This window comes from Adiantum capillus-veneris, chromosome 20 (genome assembly GCF_014529385.1).
Source record: "Adiantum capillus-veneris isolate H3 chromosome 20, ASM1452938v2, whole genome shotgun sequence".
Classification (NCBI taxonomy): domain Eukaryota; kingdom Viridiplantae; phylum Streptophyta; class Polypodiopsida; order Polypodiales; family Pteridaceae; genus Adiantum; species Adiantum capillus-veneris.
Genome location: NC_140950.1, coordinates 142,540,189 through 142,564,590, shown reverse-complemented (window position 1 = coordinate 142,564,590; position 24,402 = coordinate 142,540,189). Strand labels below are relative to the sequence as shown.

The following is a 24,402-nucleotide window of genomic DNA, read 5'->3' as shown; positions in this document are numbered from 1 at the left end:
CATAAATTTTATGAGGCTTGTCAGCTTGGGAAGCAAGCAAAGTCATCCTTTCCTCATAACAAGCATGTAAGGAAAAATGTGTTGGAGATAGTGCATTTTTAATGTATGGGGTCTTTAGAAGTCTACATCTATGTTTCATGTTTTATGTTGCCAGCATTGATGATCATACAAGGAAAGTATGGAAAGATGTCGTAGGGTAAAAAAGGGATCCTCTACCCGCTAAGTACGATTGACTAATGACTAAGCCTTTATCTCTTCTACCTCATAGTCGACGACGAGAGAGGTAATGTCATAAAATCTAATATCTAACCAACCCAAATGATTTTCTCATATTAAATTGATCACTTAATGTGGGAGAATAAACGGGAACAAGTGTTAAGATATAGATATGTGCTTATAGATCTATCTCAACACGGGGCCAATAGTAAAGGGGCCCAAATGGGAGATGGTCTATCAAGAGCAAGGCTAACCAATGGAGCATAAGACCTTAGGGTTAGCTTCATTGAAGACCTCCAATAATGTGTGTAAAAGTCCTTTGACCTTAGGTAAGCTAGGGCTGAGCTTGAGGTGGGAACCCGGCCCAAGCTCGAGGTGTTTGTTCTGCTTGAGGTGCTTGAGGTGTTTGTCCTGCTTGAGGTGCTTGATTAAGGTGCTTGAGGTGCTTGACTTACTCCATGCTTGAGGTGCTTGACTTGCCGCTTGATTAAGGTGCTTGAGGTGCCTTGACATGCTTGCCTGAGATGCTTGTGGGAATACCCCCTAGTCCAAGTGCTTTGTCATGCTTGATGACTAAGGTGCTTGAGCTCCTAAAGTCAAAAGCATCCCTACAAGAGGGGGGGCGAGCCCTTTTCCTAGGGATTAGAGGGAGAACACACACTCACACTCACAAGGGAAGCCCCAGCTTGAAGAGGCAGCAAGGACACTTGTCAAGTTCCTCCTCATGTTGCCCTCATGGTGTGCCTGAAGCCTATTGGTTGGCCACCCAAGGGGTCCAATGATAATTTAGGATATTTAATTAATTGATTTTGCATTTATCAAGTCCTCTCTCTCAAAGGGGAAAGGGGGACACTTGTCCCAAGGCTACCCATGTTGCTTGTAATGGCTCCTGCTTGTGATTGGCTAGACCTGGAGGGGTCCAATGAGCTTCAAGCATGAGCTACAAGGGGGGGTCGACCCAAGCAAGCTAGGGGGGTGCTTAGGGGGTATACTCACCCACACACACTCAAAAACACTCTCATTGTGTACTATGCAAAGTGCAAGAACTCCCTCTCCTTCTCCAAGCAAGTAGAGGTTAAGAGCCTACACCAACACTCTTGGCTATGGAGTGCAAATCCATCCAAGAGCCATACTTCAATGCTTGAGCTTGCCATCTATTTCTTCTTCATTACTATGCTATTATGTATGCTAGCACAAGAGTTATGATAAGTGAGGAACTAGCTCTTTCTCGTATGAAATGTTTCTTCTTCCTCTTCCCTACCCTCATTCGCTGCTAGCTCTCTCCACCTTCGAAGGTGTTTGAGGTCTTGGGACTGAGGCTTGGTATAGTTAAAGCTTTCTTCAAGTTTAGGTTATGCTATGATGGTGATGCATGAAGCTTTCCATCTTCATTGCTTCCCCTAGGTCACAAGGAACACAAAGAATGTATTGTAACAAGTCTCTCTTTATGGGAGAAATCATAATACAAATGCCTATTGGAGGGGGGACCGGCTCCACATAAATCCGGTCCTCAACTGTTGTCATGTTCTCTAAATTCTCTCTCTTGCAAAAGTATTGTCTATGCCAAGTTAACTAATTGCTATGATTATGTTGCTATCTTCAATTATGTCAACCCGCTATGCTCACAAAATCATTTCTTGAAAGTACTCTCATTAAATTCCGCTACTCTCAAATTGAATAGGCAAATTCCATTACACATATATCACCACTATTTAATCATCCTTAAGTCTTGTGGCACCAAGACACAACAAAGGAAAGATACCGCAAGTGGTGGACTCAAGTTTTGAAGTGATACCTTACCCATTTTTGCTTTCTTAGTATTAGACTTGAGAGCATCATTCTTGCTAGGTTTTTCACATGCTTGGAGTCTTAATAAGTCGTCTCAAGAAAATAACTATTTTGCACTACTTTGTAAAATCCAGCTAATGTACATGTTGCTTACTCTTTCAATTGACTAGCCTGAGAGGTAGTCATGTATTACCACTAATTAATAATCTTTAACTCTTGTGGCACCAAACACCAACGATAGTAGTTAAGTTAGATAGTTTGAAGATTCACCACCAACAATCCAAGGTCATCGAACAACTCAAGATTTAAAACTATAAGGGTTGCACTGATGAAAAACAATTAACATAAACCGAACAACAAAAACAGGCAATTCTAAGATCTTAGCAACAATGCTGAGCACGGGACCAAAGGCAATGGGTCCTCATGGGAGATGGTCTAGCAAAGAGCAATGCCAGCTAATGGAGCTTAAAAGACCTTAGGGTTAGCTTCATTAAAGACCTCCAAAGGTTAATGTTAAAAGTACTTAGACCTAGTACCTTAGGCAATCTAGGGATGAGTTTGAGGTGGGAACTCGGCCCAAGCTTGAGATGCTTGTCGTGCTTTTGCTAACTAAGGTTCTTGAGGTGCTTGTCATGCTTGCTGACTAAGGTGCTTTAGGTGATTTAGGTGCTTGTCGTGCTTGGTGACTAAGGTGCTTGATGTACTTGTCGTGCTTGCTAACTATGGGCTTGAGGAGTTTGAAGTAAACAAGGTCCTACAAAGAGGGGGGCGAGCCTACAAGCTAGGGGCATGAGAGAACACACACATACATTCACTGAAGGAAATCCCAAGCCACAAGAGGAAACAAGGCCTCAACACATGAGTGAGGAGTACCAACACAATTACAAAAATCAATAAAGTCACAATTTACTCTCAGTGGAGATCTCTAACGAGGAGTTTGATTGAAAGACATGAAATTTCCACAATCTAGAAGGTGTGACGCTCATTGAACACGCGTGCAAGGTTCTCATTTGTGAGCTTACATTGATGGATGAACATGTCATGGTTTACATCCAACCCAAAGATATGCAAGAAGATATAGTAGATGGGTTTGCATGCTATGTATGGTCATCCTTGTGCTGCTCGATTTGCAAAGTCTTACATGTACACATGGGGTTTCCGGTCATGTGCACTTCATACACCTCATTAGGTACAAGTGAACTCGACCTTCTCACAACTCTTCATCTAAGCATCATATGATTATATACATATGGGGTGACTTATGATAACTTTCACTTAGTGTTTTGCCAAAGAGAAGCTCACTTTAGCATGCATAAAGCTTGAGAGCTTTGCATTGAGCATAACTCACAAAGGCTTTTGCACACAAAGGTAAAGCTTGGCACAAGGCAATTGGAGTTAGGCATTTTTCTTTCTAGTAATACCCAATTGTTATAGGTGATTGGAGATGATTATGATTGCATATTTGAGCTTAATTGCAAGATATGTCTTGAGAAATAAGGTGACAGAGGGTGGGAACTAGAATTTGATCTAGTAGGTCAGTAAAATTAGTAAATAAAAGGGGTATCTAGAGATGATCCATATAGAAATTTATAAATGGTGGATAATGAGGGTGGAAATATCAACGAGATAGATTGGTCCATTCTAAAAAAAATGGTGATTTGGTTCCTCCATTGTTTGCATGTCAAGACTCCCTTACCTTTTCCTCATACATTCAAGTATTTATGCTTTTGCTTTGGATTAGACTCTTCCCAAAGTTATTAGGTGTTTTTTTTTCCATACTATTTATAATGGCAATTATAGCTAGAAGTGCTTTTAAATAAATAGGATAGTAAAAAACATACCTTTATTGAAATAAAATAACTATAAAAACTAACACTTATTAATGGTGTCCACTTAGGGTTAGGATTTGTGGGCAAGTACACTTTTTAGGAGTACGTATGCATGTCCAATTTGATTTTGTTTTGGGCTATTCTTAGACCAAAAAACAATGTTGATAGGAATTGCAACCTAAAGCAAACACAACATATAAATGCAAACAACAACACATAAATTGGGAATCATTATGGCACCACCTAGTTTTGTGGACCACAAACTGAGAGAGAGAGAGAGAGAGAGAGAGAGAGAGAGAGAGAGAGAGAATATATATGACTTTGCGGTGATAAAACTTTTAATAAAAACTCTTTGAAAACTTCAACTACACAAGAAAGAGAGCATAATTATGACTTAATCAAACTAATCACTTGAACTTGAAAATCACAAGTTTTTACTTGGCCATTGCATAGATGGGCTCCTTAGATCAAACACAACATGCATAGAACCAATTTATCATAATGCTTGCAAGAACTCATCAAAACCCTTAACCACAACTAAAACTTACACTCAAGAGAACCATGACATGCACTACCTCATTGCTAGGGGAGTCTTCTTCACCTTGCCACCGTCTTTTTGCAACTTACTAAGGGCTATGTCCTTTACCTTGCCACCCTCTTTCCACGAATTATTAAGGGATATGGTCACAATCACGCTCATATACTAATCCAAGGTAGCACCAATCACATGAAAAACAAAGAGAAACTTGAAAAAGTATGATGCGTGGGTTTCATAATAAGTAGTTGACAAGATGAAAGGAAAATTGCAACAATATGGAGCTCAATCACATCTTTAGATCCACCAAATGGAAGTTTAAACAAGTAGAAATAGGGCCACACAATACTCCCCTCACTCTTGACTTCTCTAGCTAATGTGCATGTTGCACGCTCTTTCAATTGTCCTAGCCTGAGAGGTACTCATGTATTACCACTAATTAATAATATTTAACTCTTGTGGCACCAAACCACCAATGATAGTAGTTAAGCTAGATAGTGTGAAGATTCACCAACAATCCAAGGTCATCGAAAAACTCAAGATTTAAAACTAGAAGGGTTAAATTGATGAAAAAGAATTAACATAAACCAAACAACAAAAACATGCCAATCCCTAGATCTTAGCAAAAATATTTCCATCAATTTCTCAACACATGAGTGAGGAGTACCAACAAAATTACAGAAATCAATAAAGTCAAAATTGTACTCCCATTAGTGATCTCTAATGAGGAGTCTGATTGAAAGGTATGAACCACAATCTAGAAGGTGCGACGCGCATTGAGCACGCGTGCAAGGTTCTCATTTGTGAGCTTTCATTGATGGATGAACATGTTATGGTTTACATCTAACCCAAAGATACGCAAAAAGATATAGTAGATGTTTGCATGCTATGTATGGTTGTCCTTGTGCTGCTCGATCTGCAAAGTCTCTACATGTACACATGGGGTTTGTGGCGATGTGCACCTCGTACACCTCATCACGTACAAGCGAACTCGAAGTCCCCACCATAAACCTCTCATGCTTTTTTTCTTTGATTACAACATGCTCCTCAATCTTAGCCTCCATAGATATTGCAGAGTCAATTCTTTTGGCTGCAAAGGATGAGACACCTGGACGATACCGCATGTTTGTCGGCTCATTTGCTAGCCTCTTTTGAATCTTAAATCCTCCCGTCTCTAACATCTTCATTTTGACTAGAGTCTTGACTAGAGTCAAATTTGTTCCTTTTTCAACAGGCCAAGTGTTTGGCACTCGCCCTGGACAATGGGTTATTGTGTTGCAAATTTGCCACGTGTGATCCACATTGTCGTTACAAAACCACATGTGCTGGGCTTCTGACCCATGACCTTTCCCTCCCTCATTTCCATTGTCCCAAGTTCTAATGCCCCAAAATGATGGTGCTACTACACCCATTCCAGTATTTCTAATATTCTTTTTGTATTTTCCGGCTTGACCACCCAGCCATCCTTGACATTGTACTCTGCTACCTCTAGGGACTCTTCGAATTGCCCACATTGTTTTGTGAATATCAGATTCTTCAGCAATCATATCTTCATTTTTATCGTCTTCCATGATTTTTGGTGTTGCTTGAGACGTATTTCTTCCCCTCCTTGGTAAATTTTGAGTGACATGCTCTGGTCTATGGGAAGCATTTTCCTCCTCTTGTGTCACAGTACTAGTCGTTCTTTGCTTTTGTGTTAGTGTGATATTATCCCCTTCCACATCAGGCCATTGAGAAAGTGTTGCAGTAGCTGGAGCAGGCCCTTGCGACATCCGTCTTGCTAGTTTTTCTGCAGTAGGTCCAACCCCATGGTATCTACCTTCCACAAATGCAAGCATCTTCACGATTTGCAGCAACGAGTTTGCTAGATCAGAAACACTTGCATCATACAAATATTATTCCCCCAATCGCCTCATCTACCTCTTGAGAAAGTGTTGCAGCAGCTAGACCAGGCCCTTGCGACATCCGTCTTGCTAGTTTTTCTGAAGTAGGTCCAGCCCCATGGTATCTACCTTCCACAAATGCAAGCATCTTCACGCTTTGCAGCAACGAGTTTGCTAGATCAGAAACACTTGCATCATACAGATTGAGCATTTGTTTGTTTTCTTCTCCTGCTAGCCAACTTGCATGTTTTATCTCAGATAAATTTGTTGCCGGAATGAATGTAATGTCTTCTGGATCCTGAAAACATTTCCCATCATTATTTCCATCAAAAAATTGTTCAAAATTTGACCGACGATAACACGCACACTACATCTACTTACAGCCACTAGAAACTTCCTCCAACGTGGATAGCGAACATGCCACCAACTCATCCAACAATCCATTTGGGGAATATTTAGATCCGAAACCTTTCTAGAAGCCCACCAAGCACGGATCCGTCTATACATGGTTGTAGCTTCTTCCTCACTCTGAGTGCAACACCACATTTCACAAAGCCTTTTGTGTTCGTCTTGAAACTCTTTGTTTACAAACTGGTTAGTGTGAATATTTAGGCTTTGTTCCCAATGAAACAAACATGAGCGTTCTCTACCATCCATCACATTTTGCGGTCCTCCGTTGAAAATAGTTCGAACTGCTCTCCAGTTTGCAGGGTCTTCGTCAGCCATGAAACCTCGAAAATCTGCTAGCAAATGTCCATTATCCAGCATCCTGCATTCATCATCTCCCAGAACATGACCTGGGATTTTGTATCCTCCTCTTTCATTTCACATATTGCTATAGTTTGCATCTCTTGGATCCTACAATACAATATAAGACGAACTCATTTTTAGAAGCAATGACTCGACTGATTGTATTCACACAAACGTACGTTGGATAATACACATGTGCTGCCATGGTTGTCCAACCGGACACCCTTCTAACATGATCAAAGCAAACCCAACTCCTACGTAGATCACCGGATCCATCCTGATGCATTCTATTATCTAGCTCAATTCCAGAACTAGGTCCAGTGGTTGACATTTTGAAAACATGACATCTTCTATCTTGGTCAGTACTTTGACCAGGAAATAAAATGTCGTGGAAAAAAGGATATCCACGAGTCTTTTTAATTTTAGTAGCTGTGTTTCAATACCAACACCAATTCTACTACCACTGCCTCCTTCATCATTTGTTTGAATCTACATTAAACAAAATGTGTAAGTGCCTAAAAAAGAACAGGAAATATGTTTCTAGTTAAACTAGTTACAGGAAAAACCTTTGCATATGCACCAAGGGTTTCATCTCTTCCAAAATTGACAAGAGCTCATTGTTGTTTAATTCACCACCATCCTCTCGTATGACAGCTCCCATCACCATTTGTTTAACAAGATTCAATTGCATCTGTCTTGGTCTTGCTGAGGGTACATTGGAAATGACACGGGACACAAGTTCATGTGTTCTTTTGATAACAGACCTCAGCACTCCTTTGGCCACTGGATGATTGTGTGTACCTTGATGAATGAACAAACGAGTCTTGTTGCTATCTGTTAACACATAATATACATAGCATGGGCAATCTTGTAACATTATCGGTGCTTCATTGCAATGGAAGAAAACGAGAGAACCATTTGCATTGATTTTCATACCAATTGATGGGATGACAGGCAAAAGTTTTCCAATCCATGCTGTCTCATTTGGTACACCACTATGGGCTCTAATGGGACACATGGGGTTATTGCACATCAGATGTCCGCCACATTTACTTCTCCACACCACAACAGGAAACTTCATTCTAGTTTGCAACGGCTTCTCCCAACAATGACCATCATATTTTTGTTCCATCCCCACCATAGTTGAGCCACCATCACGAACAGGGGGAAATTCGTATACGCAATTTCCATTATAGTGCTGTGGAATCTCATCAACTTTTTTGATAATTTCACAGCTTAAAATAATTCTACTCGATCTGTGATACTTGTGCTTAGAAAGAAGAATGCACTGCAAAGAACTTTCTGCACCAGAAAAATCAGGTGCAATACTCTCAAAATTCTCCATTTTCTTATTCATTCCATGTTTGCCATGGCAACCAAGGAAGCCAATAGTCCTTTACTATTTCTTCATTGCAACTGTCACTCAAAACCTCATATTCAAAGGATGGACGAATTGGTTTTTCATCAAGTGCATCCAAAGAACTTGATGATATATCGATAATAGGCTCTTTGTTCTTGTTCTGAAAAATGTCAGGTGTCATATTACTTGAGGATCCTTTGTTTCGAATGATCAAGAACTTCTTTGCAAAAGTCAAATCCAACACAAAGTGGAAATCCCCCCCTATCATGACACCATCCGTGACACGAGTTTGAATCTCACCCTCAGGAGCAGGCACAAGAGCAAACACCTCAGAGTTGCTTGACCCTCCATGATCTTTTGGGTTGAGCATAGCATATCTCTGTGAACAATCAATAGCAATAGGTTGTGAAGCAGTAGAGCCCAAAAATAAACTCACCATATGAGAAGAATTCATAATACAAGACTTGTTGATAAACTAGTGATATTTAGGATAGATTAATGCTCTATTTATAGACAAATAGGTTGCATCTTAATAGATAACACGAGGCTTTTTTACCCCTTTCTATCAACCACCTTAGTATGGTGTGAAGACAACCTATGTGCTATGTGTTTTATATACCTATTTTAAGACAACCTATGTATTTGGGCTTATGTGCCTATTTAAAGCACCATATGGTGATTGTATTTGCATCTATGTGAGCTTACTAATAATGCATCTTGAATTTTGTTAAATCGATAAGAATTTGATTGTTGTTTGAGTGGTGAAACTCTAAGCGTTTGAATCCCTAAGCACACTAGGGCAATGGGCTGGCCAAATTGTTGCATTTGAATCTCTAAACATAATAGGGCACAAGACGCCCCATAGTATTCTTTTACCAACATAGAGTGTTTAGGAGCGTCTCATCATTGTTCTAGAAAAATCACTATCATAAACATGCAAGAATCCATATAACTTACACATTTTTAATATTTGTTTGTATTGCATTAAATATATATGGTGGTTTTTATCATTCTCCACCTCTCTTCCACACAAGTTTAAGGCACACCAGGGCGCTTTGCGCCCCAAATAATTGCAAAGAAATGTATTTTTCATAAATTTTATTTGAGGATTTTATCATACTTCAGTTCTTTTCTACCCCTTGTACCAGTTTTTATCCTACTCTAGCTCCTTTCTACTCCATACACTATAGTATTGCAGCGCATCCCACTCGTGGCATCTTTGCCCTTTAATAGGAAATAAACTAACTATTGCTAATTGTAATGGAGCTTCCTTTTCATCCATGGCGCTAAGCACCTCATCTCAAGTAAGCTACTTGAAGTGCATTAGCATCTTGTTGAAGGTTTCCAAGAGCAATATGCATCCCAGAGTATTGGTAGACTTTTATTAAATTAACTTGGTTCCATGAAACTTGAATTGGGTTATCACCTTCGTGAAGGTTTTTCAAAACGCAATGCACCCTGGAATATTGGTGGATTCTGTTGACATATTTTATTAAATGCAATTGGTTTTCACCTTGATGAGGTTTTGATTTTATAAAATTCAATTGCTTGTCAGCTTGTTGAAGTTTTTCCAGAGCGCTCTGCGCCCCAGACTTAAGTTGGAAATGTTACTAAATAAAATGGTTATTGCGAAAGGTATTCCAGAGCGCAATGCGCCCCAGGCTTAAGTTGGAACTCTTACTAAAGTTCACGAAAATGGTTATTGCGTATGGTCTTCTAGACCGCAATGCGCCCCAGGTAGATTAATTTGGCGCCTCCCTTGGTGAACATTATTATTTCCTTTGTTGAACATTTTTCAAAGCGCTATGCGCCAAACAATTGCCAGAGCGCAATGCGCCCCAGACTTAATGAGGAAATCTTACTAAAGTTCACTAAAATGGTTTTTGCGTATGCTTTCCGGAGCGCAATGCACCCCAGCTGGATTACTTTGGCACCTCCTTTGCTGAACGTTTTTCAAAGCGCTATGTCCAGAGAATTGTTGGATTCATGGAGAATCTAATTGCTCTCTTAATCCAGCTCCATGCTTCAAACTTCATTGTGTTATCAGCAAATTAAAGGATCCCCAGGGCGCTATACACCTCAGACCAAAGTTGGCCAATCCGACACTTGTAGAGGAGATACAGGGCCTAATCTCTATAAATAGGAAGCCGCCTCGTTGTAAAGTCCAGGAAGATCAACGAGCATAAACAGTGATTGCAGAGTTCATTAGCTTGAATATCAAACCAGGTCCATTTCTCTTCTCTCTCTATTGATTTCTATGCTTGAAGATGTCCTTTCAAGTTAAATATGCACAATAACATTGGCTCTATGAATAGTGATTTCATTACCTAAAATTCATGAATCTTAATCCTTGCAATCTCAATGTAGGCTGAAATCTCATTAAGTTACATTCTAAACAATCTTTTAGATTAAGCTAGAATCCTGGGGCGCTATGCTCCCCAGATTCAAGTAAAAATTAAGGTTCCTTTTCAGAGAGACGTACAATACATTAGGAACTTCAAAGATGTAGATTCCATGTTTTTTTCTACAATGCATTAGGAACTTCAAAGATGTACAAAGACTGTTTATCTATATCTATTTGAAATCTATATTTAAATTACTTTCTCATTTTGGCAGACCTCCATAAGACATGTCTCCCACAAAAGCAAAGAAAGCTGCTCCCTTGGCAAGGGGTAAAAGAATCGTGGGAAGTCTAGTTGAAATCGTGGACAATGGAGAAGCTATTGGTAGAGGGAATATTACAAAGGTATCAAATTTGGACGTTCTGCATGGCTCAAGAATGCCTAGTGGATGTTATGGTGTATCTGTGGTTCAAGTTTATGCTGGAAAGGATGCACCTTTGTGTCATCTCAATCCAATGGACGAGGACACCAAAACTTTGCGATGTGTTGTGAATACCATCTTGCCTAGCCCAGAGATGAACTGGTGAGAGCCTGAGTTTTGGCTAGTTTAGAATCTCTAGTATATTTTACATTTTGCTAAGGTCCTCTCTTCCCATTTATTTTAGAAAATTCTCAATGACATTGGACAAGAGGTCGAATCGAGAAAGACTTCGATGGATAGGCCATCCCAATTACATCTAGGCACAAAGAGTGAGATGACAGTTTCGGGTACTAGAGTCGAATATGTTAGTACATATGATCGAAAACGAAAGAGTACGAAAGAAAATCTTGCTAAAGAACACATCCGAGATGAATCAATAACAGGCACATTTGAGAGAGAAGAATCTGAAGAGGAGCTTCATGATGAAGAGATTGAAGCATACATTGAAGAGGGAGCTAATGCTGGAGAATTTCCCATGAATAAGGACATTACCCTTCGTCAAGACATGCTTTCAAAGCATCTCACAAAATTAAAAGTAACCTTTTAAATTTATTTTGGCATTTATCTTGAAATGATCTTGAGCAGGATGAGCGAGAATAGTTGTTGCCTTGGGTGCCGCTTTGTCGTCTCTTGAAATTGGAGAAGGCAAGGCAGGTTAGTTGGGATCCCAAGAGACTACAGCCTCTCATAGAGGCGTTTTTGATAGAGGGATACTTTAAGCCAAAGGGTTCATTTATTTGTTCTTTTGATGCTCCTGGTCATCCGACACTACTAGTAACCAACGAGATTACAGAGCAGTGGGATGAGTTGTGGCACCTTGCCAATGAAGATTTTGAGCTAGTGATTTGAGTGGTAAGATGTTCTATACTTGGGATGGGAATCATCGCCTCCCAGCTTGGATGGGAGTTTTGCAAACATGTAAGTTTCTCTTGTCTTTGCAATTATCAAATCCGGTTGTCAATCAATACATTGTTTCAAAGATACTTATGTGCAGCTCCGGCTTATCAAAATGACGCTTCAATGCATCCTAGAGTTTGAGTAGAGCTTGTGAATGATAAAAATGAGATAGATATGTTGAGCACTGTGATGCGCATCAATAGGCAAGTGTAACCACCATTGACCATCTCTAAGCTTCTTCTAAAATGCATAATTTTGTGGTGGTTTGTAGGTTGAATGATTCTGGATATGTCACCACTTCTTACACTGACGTGTTGTGGATGGTGCGTGCAATGGGCTTAGCTTCAAAAGATGCCTTGGTTAAGAGGATACATTTCATAGTCTACAAATGGATGCAATCAGATATTGAAAAGAAAGTTGGAAAGAAAGTGTGGTATAACATTCCAGTGGCAGTGATGTCACAATTGCTTAATCCGGTAAGTATACGTTATTATGTAATATTCATTTACTCAACGTGCGCATCTCAAAGGTTGGAATGCATTGTAGGACAAGTACGCTATAGCCTTGAAACAACTACAAGCTGAAAAGGACACTATGCTACCTTCAGAGTTTCAACAACGCTACAAGAAAGATTTTTTTGAGGCAGATGGTCCGAGCAGGAGGAGGACAAAGCAGGCACTTGCTATTGTTGATCCCAATCTAGGCGATGAATGGTGGAGGTAAGAAAGTGTATTGTGGATCACTACTCTATGTCTAGTGCTGATTTGATTATCTGTTCAGAACCCTGCGGACTATTGAATGGACTAACCGGCCCAAGTGTATTATTGAGGATAGATTGTACGTTCTGGCATGTGTTGATCTTTCTCATGAGAAGAAAACTTACATTCTTCGAGCAATGGCCTCTTCTGATCCTATAAATGTCAAAAGTTTGGATATTCCACAGACAGGTATTATCATTCGTTTTTTTTTTCAAAATAAAAAATGGCATGTTTCACTCAATGTAATTGACATTATTCTCTCCGTCCTTTATTGCAGCTGACCATATCTCGTTCCGTGATTGGATGCGTGTGGAGGTTCTATGGAACACCATAGAGCGCGAAGCTCGTTTTCTATACAACAACATGAGAAATATCACATCCAAGCTTGATCCAGGAGAGATGCTTGATTCCTTTCTAGAAGAAGCAAAATTGACTCATAGAACTGAGGCGTTCCAATACGAGCTTGAAAAATTTAAATCTTCGAGAAGAGGTAGCCCTGACCTTAAGAAAGCACTCACAGACGCTAGTCAAAGATGTCTTTGCAGGTTGAAATATTGCTCTTGGCACTTCTGTCATTGGGAGAGCTCAATGTAGAAAGAAGCAAATTGGTCTAACATCTTCTGATTTTGTAGGTGGTTGACCAGGCGTAACTTCAATGTTAGAAGCTCTCGGACTCTATCTGACGTCTTGGATATCTCAAAGAAAGAAACTATTTTCAACCCAGCTCAGTTGGCACGTTACTTCAACAAAACAATTTATTACTCATGCCTTTGGTTTCTTGAGTATAAAGAGGGAAAATTTCCTACCAGCGAAGAACTGCAACATAACAATGCTGTCAAGGAGAGGGAGGAACGTGCACGGAGGGCTGTCCAAGTGCAGACACCGGAAACACCTACAAAACCACTACAACAACAAAAACATCCCCTTCATCTGAGAAAGTCGGCCAAGTATTGTATTCCAGAGTATGTTTTGATCTTGGAACGTTACAAACGCATCATTTTGAATTTGTGACTTCGTTAAGAGTTTTTTGTTGCAGACCGGGACTCCAAAAGACATAGGAAAGAAACCCTCCTCAAGCGAATTAAAGAAAAGAAGTGAGTTGCAAATTTATGACAAAATCTCGAATTGAAAAGAATCCGAGAATCTTGTCTTTACGAGAACCGTTTTAATGATCTATAATATAGAGCATGATGCGGTTGGGCCAAATGAAAAAGAGCTTAAATAATTCTCCCAGTCCTTGGAGCAATTGTTAGATCATCATGAGGGAGATCAGCAGATGGTGGCGAGCGATGATCTAGGTTTTTGTAAGACATTTTCGAGAATCTTAATGCTATCATCAAGTTTGAGGTGTATTTTGTTGACCAACTACTTTGTTTTGTTGGTTGTGTTCTTCAGTGTTCAATGAGTAGAATGTGTCTTATCTCCTTCTTGGATACAAGCATGGAAGAAAATGAGATTGTTGGCTCCATGCTGGCAAGCATCGAAGGTCAAGTGAAAAAGGACGACCGTGTGTATGTCTGAGATGGGGTTTGGGTGGCTGTCTCAGTGTCCGCTCCATTCATGTTTTTGCCTCCAAATTGCCTTGTGCACGGTATCCCGTCGTCATCTACACAGGAATGGAATGACATGGACATTTGTCAATTCGGCAAAGTTGCACGTCTGAGTTTTTTGACAGCAGATGACAATTGCGTATTTGTTGTTGTTTGCGTACCTATCCAACATCGAATGGTACATGATGTTGCAATAGCCGCAAGCTGGGAGCTAGCATACACTACAGTCACAGTTTGCAAGACACCAGTATGCAAGGATGTTAATATGATTGTAAGATCACTTCTTCTTACTGTTTTTAAGAAAAACCAAGCCCTAATTTTTGAAGTGCTGAAACCCGATGAGGACACATGGCTTGATACAATCCAAGAGAGCGAATGGACCATGCAAGAATATGGAACACCATTGAGAGGTACGTCCTTTTCTGTAATTGCTTTTACTGTGTAGCTTTGTTGCTTTCTCGACTTGTCTTCTATTCTCACAAGTCCTCTCGTCGCAGGAGGAATGGAACGTGGGCATTGCTATCTGTATCAAATGTTGAACATGTATACCAAGAAGGGAGATGTGGTAGTGCAATATGGAGGAGACACAATTGTTCTTGTAGTGCAATATGGAGGAGACACAATTGTTCTTGCATTGCTTGGTAGCCATATGGGACAATACTTCACAATCATGGAGAGTAGTAAAACATTTTTGGATGAGCTTCCAAAAATTATGAAAGCACAGACAGTGCGGGTAAGCAAAAGAAAAGCATTAGAACAATGACTATGGGATATGGACAAACACTAGTTGTCTACAATTATATTTGAGATGTACAATTTGAAAAGTTGTAATAACTAATCTAGTGGCTCATGACGGATTTATAATGTCGATTACATTCTATTTCTTGTTTTTTTGTGACATTGTAATGCATTTAAATGTGAAAATGTGTTTGCCATTCCAAATATTGGAAGTTTTGTATGTAAATTGTTTTCTTCTTTCTTCTTATCATGATATTGTAATGTCAAACAATGTAATAATGTGTTGAACAAAGACAGAAAAACGTAGTGGATTCCAAAGACACTGTAAAATCCTCTAATTAGTGCGAGAATGGAGTTGAGGAGACATGTTTAGTATCAAGGTGTTCGGACGCTCGAAACACTCGGATGTTGTTCAGAGAGGGACAGATGTAGTGCGTTTTAGAGGGAGCTCAGTGAGGTTGTGTCGGCCTATAAGGACAGAGGGTCTTAACAAATGAATTTGGATCCCGTATACCCATGGCATTAGCAACACACACCTCTAATCTAACTGCATTTGGGTCGCCTTGGCTACAAGATTTGACGACGACAAAAAAATGTAGCAGATTTCAGAGAAAACGTGCATTCCTCTCAGAGGCAAGCGAGGAGGGGTTTTTTTGGGGAACGAAAAACATGGATTGCATTTTTCTAAGGTGTTAATAAGGCATGTTTAGTGTCAAAGTGGTCGAACGCTCAAAACACTGAGTTCTTGGTCAAAGGGGATCGATGGAGTGCGTTTCAAAGGGAGTTGAGTGAGGCTGCGACGGCCTATATATGGAGATCCAGCCTTGGCAAGTGGGTTTAGATCACGTATACCCATGGCATGAGCAGTACACACCATTGATCTAGTTGCATTTGGGTCGCCTTGACTAGAAGATTCGACGGTGATAAAAAAACGCAGTAGACAGATGGTGTGTGTTTCAGAGAGAGTTGAGTGAGGTTGCATCAGCCTATACGAAGAGCCGGTCTTGAGTAAGTAGCACACAACAATGATCTAGCTACATTTGGGTCACCTTAGCTAAAACATTTGACGACGACGAGAAATCGCAGCAGATTTCAGAGGAAATGCGAATTCCTCTCATAGTGGAGCCAGGAGTGATTCCCCTAGCAAACAAAGCACATGGATTGCATGTTTCCAGAGTATTGAGGAGGCATGTTTAGTGTCAAGGTGGTCGGACGCTCAGAACACTCAAATGTTGGTCAAAGAGGGACAGATGGAGTGTGTTTCAAAGAGAGTTGAGTGACGTTGCATCGGCCTATACGGAGAGCCGGTCACGAGTGAGTAGCACACAACAATGATGTAGCTGCGTTTGGGTCACCTTAGCTACAAGATTGGACGGCAATGAGAAAACGTAGCGGATTTCAGAGGAAATGTGAATTCCTTTCGTACTCGAGCCAGGAGTGATTCCCTTGGCAAACGAAGCACATGGATTCCATGTTTCCAGAGTATTGAGGATGCATGTTTAGTGTCAATGTGGTCGGACGCTCGGAACACTCAGATGTTGGACAAAGAGGAACAAATGGAGTGCGTTTCAGAGGGAGTTGAGTGAGGCTACGTCGGCCTATACAGAGAGCCGGTCTTGGCAAGTGGGTTTGGATCCCATATACCCATGGAGTGAGTAGCACACAACAAAGATCTGGCTGTGTTTGGGTCGCCTTTGCTACAAGATTTGACGGCGACGGAAAAACGCAACGGATTTTAGAGAAAATGCGCATTTCTCTCATAGTCGAGTGAGTGGTTCCCTTGGCGAACGAAGCACATGGCTTGCATGTTTCTAGGTATTGAGGAGGCATGTTTAGTGTCAAGGTGCGTGGAACACTCAGATGTTGGTCAAAGAGGGACAGATGGAGTTTGTTTAAGAGAGAGTTGAGTGAGGCTGCATCGGCCTATACGAAGAGCCGGTCTCGAGTGAGTAGCAGACAACAATGATGTAGCTGCGTTTGGGTCACCTAGCTAAAATATTCGACGACGACGAGAAAACGCAACGAATTTCAAAGGAAATGCGAATTCCTCTCATAGTCAAGCCACGAATGATTCCCTAGGCAAATGAAGCACATGGATTGCATGTTTCCAGAGGATTGAGGAGGCATGTTTAGTGTCAAGGTGGTCGGACTCTAGGAACACTTAGATGTTGGTCAAAGAGGGTCAGATGGAGTGCGTTTTAGAGGGAGTTAACGCTGCGTCTGACTATACGGAGAACCGGTCTTGGCAAGTGGCTTTGGATCCCGTACACCCATGGAGTGAGTAGCACACAACAAAGATCTGGCTACGTTTGGGTCGCCTTTGCTACAAGATTTGACGGCGACGGAAAAACGCATTTTAGAGAAAATGCGCATTTCTCTCATAGTCGAGCGAGTGGTTCCCTTGGCGAACGAAGCACATGGCTTGCATGTTTCTAGGTATCGAGGAGGCATGTTTAGTGTCAAGGTTCTCGGAACACTCAGATGTTGGTCAAAGAGGGACAGATGGAGTGTGTTTCAAAGAGAGTTGAGTGAGCCTGCGTCGGCCTATACGAAGAGCCGGTCTTGAGTGAGTAGCACACAACAATGATCTAGCTATGTTTGGGTCACCTTAGCTACAAGATTTGACGGTGATGAGAAAACGCAACGGATTTCAGAGGAAATGCAAATTCCTCTCATAGTCAAGCCAGGAGTGATTCCCTTGGCAAACGAAGCACATGGATTGCATGTTTCCAGAGTGTTGAGGAGGCATCTTTAGTGTCAAGGTGATCGGATGCTAGGAACACTCAAATGTTGGCCAAAGAGGGACAAATGAAGTGCGTTTTAGAGGGAGTTGAGTAACGCTGCGTCGGCCTATAGGGAGAACCGGTCTTGGCAAGTGGGTTTGGATCTTGTATACCCATTAAGTGAGTAACACACAACAAAGATTTGGCTACATTGGGTCGCCTTTGCTACAAGATTTGGTGGAGACGAGAAAACACAGGGGGATTTTAGAGAAAATGCGCATTTCTCTCATAGTCGAGCGAGTGGTTCCCTTGGCAAACAAAGCACATGGCTTGCATGTTTCTAGGTATTGAGGAGACATGTTTAGTGTCAAGGTGCTCGAAACACTCAGATGTTGGTCAAAGAGGGACAGATGGAGTGTGTTTCAAAGAGAGTTGAGTGAGGCTACATCGGCCTATACGTAGAGCCGGTCTCGAGTGAGTACCAGACAACAATGATCTAGCTACGTTTGGGTCACCTTAGCTACAAGATTCGACGGTGACGAGAAAACGTAGCGGATTTCAGAGGAAATGTGAATTCCTCTCATAGTCAAGCCAGGAATGATTCCCTTGGCAAACGAAGCACATGGATTGCATGTTTCCAGAGTGTTGAGGAGGCATGTTTAGTGTCAAGGTGATCGGACGCTAGGAACACTCAAATGTTGGTCAAAGAGGGACATATGAAGTGCGTTTCAGAGGGAGTTAAGTAACGCTGCGTCGGCCTATAGGGAGAACCGGTCTTGGCAAGTGGGTTTGGATCCCGTACACCCATGGAGTGAGTAGCACACAACAAAGATCTGGCTACGTTTGGGTCGCCTTCGCTACAAGATTCGGCGGAGACGAGAAAACACAGCGGATTTTAACGAAAATGCGCATTTCTCTCATAGTCGAGCGAGTGGTTCCCTTTGCGAACGAAGCACATGGCTTGCATGTTTCTACGTATCGAGGAGGCATGTTTAGTGTCAAGGTGCTCGATACACTCAGATGTTGGTCAAAGAGGGACAGATGGAGTGTGTTTCAAAGAGAGTTGAGTGAGCCTGCGTCGGCCTATACGAAGAGCCGGTCTTGAGTGAGTAGCACACAACAATGATCTAGCTACGTTTGGGTCACCTTAGCTACAAGATTCGACGGTGATGAGAAAACGCAACGGATTTCAGAGGAAATGCAAATTCCTCTCATAGTCAAGCCAGGAGTGATTCCCTTGGCAAACGAAGCACATGGATTGCATGTTTCCAGAGTGTTGAGGAGGCATCTTTAGTGTCAAGGTGATCGGATGCTAGGAACACTCAAATGTTGGCCAAAGAGGGACAAATGAAGTGCGTTTTAGAGGGAGTTGAGTAACGCTGCGTCGGACTATAGGGAGAACCGGTCTTGGCAAGTGGGTTTGGATCTTGTATACCCATTAAGTGAGTAACACACAACAAAGATCTGGCTACATTTGGGTCGCCTTCGCTACAAGATTCGGCGGAGAGGAGAAAACACAGTGGATTTAAGAGAAAATGTGCATTTCTCTTATAGTTGAGCTAGGAGTGGTTCTCTTGGCAAGCAAAGAACATGGCTTGCATGTTTTTAGAGTATCGAGGAGGCATGTTTAGTGTCAAGGTGGTCGGACACTCAGATGTTGGTCAAAGAGGGACAGACGGACTGCGTTTTAGAGAGAGTTGAGTAAGGCTGCGTCGGCCTATACGGAGAGCCGATCTTGGCAAGTGGGTTTGGATCCCGTATACCCATGGAGTGAGTAGCACACAAACAATGATCTAGCTGCATTTGGGTCACCTTAGCTACAAGATTATATGGCGAAGAGAAAACGCAACGGACTTTAGAGGAAATGTGAATTCCTTTCATAGACGATTCCCTTGGCAAACGAAGCACATGGTTGCATGTTTCCACAGTATTGAGGAGGCATGTTTAGTGTCAATGTGGTCGGACGCTCGGAAGACTCAGATGTTGGTCAAAGAGGGACAGATGGAGTGCGTTTCAGAGGGAGTTGAGTGAGGCTACGTCGGCCTATACAGAGAGCCGGTATTGGCAAGTGGATTTGGATCCCGTATACCCATGGAGTGAGTAGCACACAACAATGATTTGGCTACGTTTGGGTCGCCTTCGCGACAAGATTCGTCGACGACGGAAAAACGCAACGGATTTCAAAGAGAATGTGCATTCCTCCATCGAAAACACACTGTATTTGTCTCTCCTACAGCTATGATGACCCAAACGCAGCCACATCATTGGTGCGTATTGCTCACACCATGGGATCCAAATCCACTTGCCAAGACCGGTTTTCCTTGTAGGCTGACGCAACCTCACTTAACTCCCTCTGAATCGCTTTCCATTTGTCTCTCTTTGACCAACATCTCAGGGTTCTAGGCATCCCAACCTTGACACTAAACACGTCTCCTGAAATTGTCTCTTCCTTTTCAGAGACAATGCACATTCCTTTCAGAGACGAGCAAGGAGTTCCCTTGGTGGCGAACAAAGCCCATGGATTGCATGTTTTCAAAGTGTTAGGTTGGTCAAAGAGCTTTTTTGAAGAATACATAGAAAAAATCTCGCTCAATGGACAAAGAGCTCAAGAAAAATGCTAGCCAAGCGAGCTATTTTTGTAAGGCCATAGAAAGAAGCTCGCTCCATGGACAAAAAGCTCACTCAAAAAGCTCACTTTGTACCCTTCCCCCGACGGATGGATGTGAATAATGTGTTCTTACATGGTGACTTGCGAGAAGAAGTATATATGGAGTAGCAACATGGACATGACAATGTGAGACATCTTGAGTATATATATAAGGTAACAAAAGACATTTATGGAATGAAACAAGAACCTAGAGCTTGACATGATAGCATTGTGACTTATATGGTTACCATTGGTTTTTGTATGGCTAATGTATGTCACTCTCTATATATGCAAGAGAATATAAAGGTTCGGTGAGGATGACCAAACGTAGTGCAAAATGCGGTCCTTACAATGTCTTGATCAACTATCCTTATTTGATGATAGCCACTTTTTAGGTCAACCCTACTGAAGTAGGTGGACCCTTGTAGCTTATCAAATAGGTCTTCTACCCGTGGAACGGGAAACCTATTCTTGATAGTGATCCTATTTAGTACTCTATAATCGACACACATACGATATGTGCCGTCTTTCTTTTGCACTAGTAGCATAGGAGAAAAAAATGGAGATGAGCTAGGCCTAACCATGCCCTTCTCAATTAACTCATGCACTTGCCGCATAATCTCCTCTTGTTGAGCTTGAGAAACTCTATAAGGAGGTTTGTTAGGCGGTGAACTTCCTGAAATAAGTTCAATTGCATGGTCATCATTGCCTCATTTAGGAGGTAGCTCACAAGGGATGTCGTCAATAAAGACATCTTGAAACCCCTTGAGAAAATTGGATAATCTAATTCCTTTTGATAGTGTATATTTTCTTTTGCTAAAACATTAGGTTCATTTAGAGAGTCTTCAACAAAAATCATGTACAGAGAAATAGAGCTCTTTATTGACTTATTGAAAGCTTGCATATGTACAATGGGTATGGCGTTACCCATTTCCTTAGCATTGATGTACATATCTTTTTCCCTGAACCTAAAGGAGATTCTCCTTTTAGGGAATTTAACATTGGCAGCCATGCGATCAAACCATGGTGCCCCTAGGATTACATCCTCATGCTTGAGAGGAGAGATAAAGAAGTCCTCTTTGTCCACATAGCTTTGGACATGGAGCCTCAATTTCCGGATTAAGGGAGTGACTGAAGCTTCTTTCCCCTTGAAAGCACCATATGTGGGTAGGACATCTCCCATCTCGTAAGCCTGTATGCCTAGCTTGGTGGCCAACTATGTGGATATGAAATTGTGAGTAGAACCAAGGTCAAAGAGAATAAAAGAATCATGTTCTCTTACCTTTCCCCAAGCATGGCATAGAGGAGATCCTTTGTGGTGAGTTTCCTCCTCTTGGATTTTGACCAAGGTAGCTCTAGGAGGCTCATGGCGGGTGTTATTTTGGCGATAAGTGCGGTATGCATGCCCTTGCTCGCCGCACTTGAAACAACAGTTATCCTTGCGATAATGCTCAAGCTCTTCAAGAGAGAGTTTATTTTTGCCTTTGTAAACTTCCTTCTCTTTAGGTTTGTTGGAGTTGCCCTTAGGAGACTTTTGGACATTGTCCTTCCACTTAGGCTCATTGGAACCCTTGTTTTCCGTGGGCTTAGAATTTCTTTCAGCCCTCGTTTGGAAATTGATTCGAGAAGCCACCATAATATGGTGTATAACCGCCGATACGGTGCATGGCCTTTGGGAGTTGACATACTCCGCCATTTCTTCAGTTAAGCCCACACAAAATTGTTGCTTTTTCTCTCCAAAATCCAACTTCTTGAAGACAGTGACTTTGAGTTGTAATTTTTAAAACTTGTCTACATATTTGTGACTGGATTCGTAGGGGAGAGAGCTTCAAGCTTCGCCATTCAGTGAGTACTTTGTCTTTGGCATCGTGGCCAAAAACTGCTTCATAATGGAAGCTCTTAAAGCTTTCCATGTTTGTGGAGCTTCACCGTTTGCCCGTAGGCTAGACCACCATTGTCTGACGGACTTTTGAAAGTGCATAGCTACATGGAGTAGCTTAGAGGACTCCGTGAAGCCCTCATCTCCAAACGCCGCATCAAATTGTTGGATAAAGGCCTAGACTTTGTCTGTAGCACCAAAGGTGCCATCGTAGGTAAGGAAAGAGATGCTCTTCCCTCCCTCTTTGAACTTCTTGAGCTTGGACGACCTCTTCCACCCGGCATAGGATTTCCTATGGCCTCTTCTTTTTGATGTCTCAAAGGTTGCACCATCACTTTCTTCCAGAGGTTTAAGAATTTGAGGAAGATGGAGAAGAGGGTGACCTCTTTCTCACCTTTTTCTTGCCTTGAGCTTCTTTGTCTTCACCATCACTTTCATAAGAGGAAGAGGATGAAGAAGATGGAGGGTGTCCTCTTTCTCACTTTTTTCTTCTCTTGCTTTTTGGCATCCCTCTTTGAATTATGGTGTGGAGAAGCATGCGATGGTCTTCTCCTTTTTGGAGGTGATGGAGAGTGTTTAGCCCGCCGTCTTTGTGGAGCCATCTCCACCGAGGTGTAAGGAGACTCACTTCTTTCTCGTTCCTTCAGTGGGGGCTCTTGAATTCTCCTCTGAGAAGGAGATGCGTCATCAAGGAGCAAATTTCTGAGACCTTCATATGGATCCTCTTCTTCTTCCTGAATCGGAGAGAGGCCTCTTTTGGAAGTCTCGCAAGGAGGCTTCCTAGGTGCTCTCTTGTCATGGTGGGGAGCTTGGAGAATCCCATGAGCACGAAGCTGCTGTTGACTTCACTTTGGAGGGATGGATTGCCCATGGCTTGTTGAAGCCTAGAAACAAGATAGTTAACAAGCATCGGAGCATTATTAGTAGCCTGCTCATTAGCAAAATCAAAGTTATCAACATTAATTTCACTCTCTTTACTATTGTCAGCCATTCTAACAACTTTTTAGGCGTACTTTGGCACTTACAGCTCTAGTTGCTACTCCTCTTTACCCCTTTAGAAAAAACACTCAAGCTACTGTACCCGTGGCTCGAATACCATTAATTGCAAGGAATAAAAGAGAGGGTCGTTCAACACCAAAACAACACCGGCTCCTGTCAAGATTCTAATAGCTCAATAGTGGTTAAGCCCCGTAGGACTCTATTATTAAGACCATAGCTCTCGACGATGATGCCCCGTTAACTACACGAAGGTAGGCGCACTGCAAGGCTGAAAAATCCCTATTCTACTTACTCACATGCAATTAATAATACCAACCATTTATAGCTAGCTTAAGGACCTCCCTTCTTGAGCAAGAAAAGAGAAACCTTGTGCTCTGATACCAATGTAACATTTACTAGTCCAGTAACTTGTGTGTAGCGGAAAATAGCATGAACATAGTGAGCATTACATTAGAATATATTCCTAATGAGAGTAACAAGAGTGATTGGGTGGAGAGACCAACAAAAAGTATAACACCTAGTTAGATAGCATGAACAATACCTCAAAAGAGAGAGAAATTAAGCAATTGACAACAATTGAAGACCGGATTTCCCCCCCTCCAAAAGGCTTTGTATTATGGTTTCTCACATTAAGAGAGACATTTTACGATACAATCCTTTGTGTTCCTTCAATACTAGCTAGTGCAATGAAGATGGAAACTTCAAGCACTAAGCAAAACACTTATCAAACACAACATCAATTCCCTCATGGTCTCAGACCCAACACCTAACACACCTTCGAAGATGGTGAGAGCTAGCGGGGTATGAGAGTAGATTGAGAGGAAGAACGAGTAGTCTTACGAGAAAGATGTACATCTCCTCACATAATCACTCATATTAGCATAGCTTAGCTTAGTAGTTAGCATGGTAGAGGAGATGAGCATGCATTGAAGCTTGGCTCTTGGTTGGATTTGCATCACAAATCCAAGAGTTGTTGGTGTAGGTCTCCCTTCTTACCAGCTTGGAGTAGGTGATAAGCTTTCCATTA

The 24,402-nt window shown here is 41.7% G+C and overlaps 1 pseudogene; it reads left to right on the top strand.

Annotated features, from left to right (window-relative positions):
* Positions 1-12,976: 12,976 nt before the first annotated feature.
* Positions 12,977-15,152, top strand: LOC147433335 (uncharacterized; annotated as a pseudogene).
* Positions 15,153-24,402: the final 9,250 nt, after the last annotated feature.